Source organism: Mandrillus leucophaeus, unplaced genomic scaffold, assembly GCF_000951045.1.
Source record: "Mandrillus leucophaeus isolate KB7577 unplaced genomic scaffold, Mleu.le_1.0 Scaffold23, whole genome shotgun sequence".
NCBI classification, from domain to species: domain Eukaryota; kingdom Metazoa; phylum Chordata; class Mammalia; order Primates; family Cercopithecidae; genus Mandrillus; species Mandrillus leucophaeus.
In genome coordinates this window covers 2940294-2946784 of record NW_012102365.1, presented here as the reverse complement: position 1 = coordinate 2946784, position 6491 = coordinate 2940294, and positions in this window count along the sequence as shown.

Here is a 6491-nt window from a genome sequence, read left to right as displayed (position 1 = left end):
AAGAGCTAGCCGTCCTCCACCCAGTACCATGTCCTAGCCTGTCTGCATTTGTTAGTGGTAATATTCTTTATGTATAATAAATTTTTATACCCAAGCCATTGATGTACTCTTCCTTGTACTCTCCCTTGTGGGTCCCTTATCTGGCTTGGCCCAACCCCAAAATGCTTTGGAGTTGGACAGACCTGGCTGAACCTTAGTTTCTTCATCTACAAAATGGGAATATAAATTACTGTGGCAGCTTTTAGGGAGGATTTGCCATGGCATATACAAGGTAGCTACCACAGTGCTCCTTGGGTATTGCCCATATACTATTATTTCTGTGTAAAATGAAGATACTGATTGTTTTGAAGATTAAATGAAGTAATATATGAAAGCGTCCAGCTCATAGTCTATGCCTAGACGTCCTGCTTGCTTTCAGGGACGGAATCAGCCCTTGGGAGGGGCCTAAAGTGAGAAGTGGAAAGGTGACACTTGAAATGTGAAGATAAAGGAAACTAGGTGACTCAAAACTAGACTTTGCTTTTTGCAATGTCTTGTAGATGAGTAAACAGGCACTATGACTACGAAAGGTACCGTGTCTTTTAGTATCATGAGAAGTGCAACTTTCCTTTCTCTGTGGGAGAGGACAGAGGCTTGGGTGTCTTGCTGTCCTTCCAAGTACAGCTGAGCACGTCCAAACCACACATGAAGTAGAGCACAGAGGTGGGTGGGTGGGTGGGTAGGTGTGCCTCTGGCTAAACTGGACCAAGGCAGAGGAAGGAAATGTTTAGTTGCCCTGCAAAAGTGATACATGCCGTGAGGTAATGCAGGCTGTCCTGCCAAGGGGGGCAGTGATTATCTTTTCTAGCCAGGCAAAGCAAAGCGACCCCCGTGTCAGTCCAGGATGTGGGTGCACACACCCCTTCCTTAGAGATTAAGTGGTGGTTGTTCAGTTCAGCCATCTACAAACTTACCTTTACCCTCAAGGAGGCTGTGCCAGCAATTAGTAATGGGTATTAGTTCTCACACTGCTATGAAGAACTACCTGAGACTGGGTAGTTTCTAAAGAAAAGAGGTTTAATTGACTCATGGTTTTGCAGGCTGTACAGGAAGCATGGCTGGGGAGGCCTCAGGAAACTTAGAGTTGTGGCAGAAGGTGAAGAGGAAGGAGGCACGTCTTACCTGGCCAGAGCAGGAGGAAGAGAGCACAGGGAGAGGTGCTATACACTCTTCAACAACCAGATCTCACTATCACGAGATACTGATAGACAAGGAGGACTCACTATCCCAAGAACAGCAAAGGGGGCGGCCCTTATGATCCAATCACCTCTTATCAGGTCCCTCCTCCAACATGGGGGATTACAACTGGGCATGAGATTGGGGCGGGGACACAAATCCAAATCATGTCAGGTGTGTTTATTCATTGAACAAATGTGCTGGTTTAGAAATAAAATGGTGAACACCGCAGGACCCATGTTGCCTGCCTCACAGCTGGGGCACACGGGCAAGGAGACTGTGTCCACTGCTCTGAGAAGGGGGCCCTTGATCTCATTTTTAGCAGCCAGGGAATGTTTCCTGGAGAAAGTGGCCCTTTTAAAAGCTGGAACCCAGGGGCTGATGCATCAGTTAGGAATGTTTTGGCTGTAAGGAACAACTGGCAAAAAGAGGAATATTTTACTTCCATAAGTGGAGACGGGGTTTCAGGGATTGTTCATGGTGGAATCATTCATTCAGTAATACCTCCAAGGAAACAGGCTCTTGCTATGCTTCTCCGTCCTCTCTGGAGGGTTTGGCATCTCACAGTTGCAAGAAGGTTCTAGCACCACATCTTATAACAACTACCAAACAGAAATAAATCATCCAGGAAGCAAAATTTTTCCCAGAAGATGTCACTGGTTAGAAAATGGGTCACATGGACACCCCTTGGTAAGTTTGGCTGGGAGAGCTGTGAAGAACAGACGGGCAATACACCAAGCCTTCCTCCTTGGGACTGGGCACGTGTTTCCAATAAAAGTTGGTAAAGATGAAAGAATTCCTGCTGGAAAGGCCAGGCGCAGTGGTTCATGCCTGTAATCCCAGCACTTTGGGAGGCCAAGGCGGGTAGATCACGAGGTCAGGAGATAAGACATCCTGGCTAACACGGTGAAACCCTGTATCTACTAAAAACTCCAAAAAATTAGCCGGACGTGGTAGCAGGCGCCTGTAGTCCCAGCTACTCGGGGGGCTGAGGCAGGAGAATGGCGTGAACCCGGGAGGCGGAGCTTGCAGTGAGCCAAGATCGCACCACTGTGCTCCATCCTGGGCGACAGAGTGAAATTCCACCTCGAAAAAAAAAAAAAGAATGCCTGCTGGAAACAATGAACAGTGTCTGGCACAGAAGGGGTGGGACTTGAGGGAAAGGTGTTTCAGTCAGAGGGAATGGCGTGTGCAAAGGCCCAGAGGGTAAGAGAATAGCCCATTCATGGGACTGAACAACATTTGTTATGCCTGGAGCACAGACGTGAGGTGAGATGAGACCAGGGAGATCATAATGGCATATTGAGAAATTTGGGTTTCGGTCAGTACATCCTATTTTCCTAGATGGACCAAAGTTTTCCTACTTCCTTTCTGGCGCATTTTAGTGACAGACCCACTGGACAGATCAGCAATGGTCCCAGCCCATTCTCATAACCCTGCTTGGAGCAATCTCTGTGATGACCTGGCTGGGGAGAGGGGTGTATGCTGGGCATTGACTTGAGGCAGTACAGTCAAGACTGGCCTCCAAGGCAGGGCTGTGGCTATGGCAGTGCCATCCTCTCCCACCCCTTCATCCACAAATAGGTTAAGGGGCACTCTCTAGGTAGGGAAGGCTTGCTGGAGGAGTGCCAGGGCCCAGAGAAAAATGAAAAGCTGGATGAGCCACTTTTCTTGTTTTCTGTAAATAATGGAGCAGATAGGCTCCCCAGCTGTGGAGTTGGCTGGCAAGAGGACCTTTGTGGACAGAGGTGAGGTGGAAGGAGCCAGCCAGGTATGGTTAGAAACCCAGCATGTGGGCCGGTAACATCAACTGTGAGCCTCAGCATCCTAGTATGTAAAGTGGGAATTGCACCTTTAAAATGAAGTGTAGGCCGGGCATGGTAGTTCACTCCTGTAACCCAGGCACTTTGAGAGGCTAAGGCAGGCGGATCACTAGAGGTCAGGATTTTGAGACCACCCTGGCCAACATAGTGAAACCTCGTCTCTACTAAAAATATAAAAATTAGCTGGGCATGGTGGCACAGGTGTGGTGGCACGTGCCTGTGTCCCAGCTACTTGGAAAACTGAGGCAGGAGAATCACTTTAACCCGGGAGGTGGAGGTTGCAGTGAGCCAAGATCTTGTGCCACTGCACTCCAGCCTGGGCGACAGAGAGAGACTCCGTCTCAAAAAAAAAAAAAAAAAAAAAAAAAAAGAATTGTAACCACTGAAAGATAGCATCAGCTGTTGCCTTTGGCATTCCAGTCACCTGAACCCCCACACCCTATGGCTGTGGCTTCTCAGCTGCTTCCTGGAGCAGCCACAGCCAGCTTCACTTTCTGGCCCCTCCCGCTTCCCTGGGGCCCCAGTGGCAGTAGGAGGAAGTGTGTGGGACGTTGTGGATGGGTCTGGGCCTGCTCTGAGGGTGGAACCTCAAGGAAACAGGATTTGCCCCTCTCCATTTCCTTCCCCCTCTCCCCAACCTCAACCTAGCACATCTGGATCATCTGCCCCTTGCTGGAGGTTATCAGTGCTTCTCACATTAGAATTGGGGGCTCAGAGCTCGACAAGGGCACTGTGAAATGAGTGTAAAAGGGACGTGAAGTCACCCACCTCCTTGAGTTTTCTGCTCTGCCACTCATTAGCATTGTGTCTCTGGCAAGTCATTTCCCCTCTCTGGACTTTAGCTGCCTCGTCTGGTAAAATGAGGGTAAAAACACCTTCTGCATTCCTGTTCTGCAAACCAGTGAGATTCTGTTCATGATAAAAAGCAAAAGGAGGCAAACCTTCCAAATGGAGACAATATACCTGCATGTGGCATCAGACAGACTGGAGTTTGAATCCTGACTCTACTGTGTGTGTTATATCCTGAGGGTTGAGGTCAGGGAAGCCAGGTGCCCAGCACGGTGGGGTGCACAGTGGCTATTCCTCCCTGCCCTACTCCTGCTGGTTGTTCCCTGCTTTAATAAAGGGATGAAAGAGCTGAAGATTGAGGACACACCTGGGAAGCTTGTTAAAAAGACATTTCCTTTTTTTTTTTTTTTTTGAGACAGGGTCTTTCTTTGTTGCCCAGGTGGCAGTGCAGTGGCACGATAATCATGGCTCACTGCTGCCTCAACCTCCCGGGCTCAAACTATCCTGCCTCAGCCTCCTGAGTAGCTGTGACCACAGGTGTGCACCACCATGCCTCACTAATGTTTTAATTTATTTTTTGTAGAGACGAGGTCTGTGTTGCCCAGGCTGGTCTCGAACTCCTGAGTTCAAGCAATCCTCCCACCTCAGCCTCCTACAGTGCTAGGATTATAGGCATAAGCCACTGCACCTGGCCTACAAGAACATTTTCTGATCTCCCTGAAGGTTCTGATTCAGGGTAGGGTATGTGTGTGTGTGGTAGGGAGACAGACAGCTGGATCTTTAACAAGCTCCCAACTTCACCTAGCCAGGGCTGGAGCCATCAAGCAGGGACAGCCAGTCCTCCAAGAGGTGGGGGGGTGGGTGGAGCTTAGGGTTCTGTCAGTGATGCCATTATTCTAACCACACACCTGTGGCTTAGCGGGGCTGCCAGTCCCCTGGTGGGAGATAGGCAAGCGTAGCTAGAAACAGCCTCTGAAGGATTGGACTCTCCTCTCCTTGGCTTCCTCCGGAGTCCCTCCAAGCCTGTATTGCTCTATGGGCTGCTGCCTTGCAGTCGCCTTGGTGCTTGTTAAAATTTCACTTCCTGGCCCCATCACCAGCCCTGCTGTATCAGAATCTTTTTTTTTTTTTTTTTTTTGAGACGGGTTCTTGCTCTGTCACCGAGGCTGGAGTGCAGTTGTGAGATCATGGCCCACTGCAGCCTCAATCTCCTGGGCCGGAGCGATCCTCCTACCTCAATCTCCCAAACAGCTGGGACTGCAGGTGCGAACTACCACACCTGGCTAATTTTTTTTCTTGGTAGAGATGGGGTCTGGATTTGTTGCCCAGGCTGGTCTCAAACTCCTGGTCTCAGGTGATCCTCTGCCACAGCCTCCCACAATGATGAGATTACAGACATACACCACCACGCCTGGCCTACCTTTATTTAATTAATTTATTTTATTTTATTTTTTTGAGATGGAGTCTCACTCTTGTCACCCAGGCTGGAGTGCAATGGTGCAATCTCAGCTCACTGCAACCTCAGCCTCCTGGGTTCAAGCAATTCTCCTGCCTCAGCCTCCCAAGTAGCTGGGATTACAGGCACTCGCCACCACGCCTGGCTAATTTTTGTATTTTTAGTAGAGATGGGGTTTCACCATGTTGATCAGGCTGGTCTTGAACTCCTGACCTCGGGTGATCCACCCACCTCAGCCTTCCAAAGTGCTGGGATTACAGGCGTGAGCTGTGCCCAGCTAAAACTTTATTTTTAACAAGTTCTCCAACTAAGTCTGATGTGAGGAAAGGAATTGACCTCTAACCCTGTGACACTCGACAGGAGCTTGGGTAAATAAAGTGGTTTTCATTTACTGAACTCCTGGTATGTACCACTCATCATGCTAAGTGTGAGGTAGGGAGTATGTGTCGCTGTTACAGACTCAGGAAACAGGCTCAGAGAACATTCACTGCAGGGCTCAAGCTGAGGACCAGAGGTGATGATTAAACCCTGATCTGGCAGATTCTTAGAGTTGGCATTTGAGAATGTCCACCTATGCCTTGGCCCAGTTTGCTTTCCTCTGTGCCCTGACACCTCTGTTCCCTGCTAAGCCCAATATTTTGGTTGTGGTGGGGGGTGGTGGGGAGAGGTATTAATAGAAATAGAGTAACTTTCAGTGCAGAATGTGCAAAGCTGGAGCCCCGGGTGCAGTCCTAGAGGTTTTTGCCAGAACCCTGGTCCTTTGCCTTGGTCAGACAAGGGACTCCTCAGTGCAAGGGTTTGTCTTCTCCCTCAGCCTGGTGGCTATGGAGACAGGGATGGCTTTGTCTCCCTCTCAGCCGGATATGGCTTCAGAAGCCTGAATCTTCTCTTTCCTAGAGGTTGGGCATTTCCGAAGGCAGGTCTGTCTCCTCTCCTGTTGAGGGCACCTGTAGGCAGGGCTTTGTCACACCCATTGTACTGGCCTCCTGTGGGCAAACTGGCTGTGTGTCCCCTAGACAAGGGTGCCTTCTGAAAGCAGCTTTGGGTCTTTTTCATCAACTTGGGGCTCACTGGATTCGGGGCTGTACCCACTGAAGCCCGGGCTCCTGAGGGCAGGGCTGTGTCCCCATCTCCCCCAGGCTGGGGACTCCTGAGGACAGGGCTGTGTCCCCATCTCCCCCAGGCTGGGGACTCCTGAGGACAGGGCT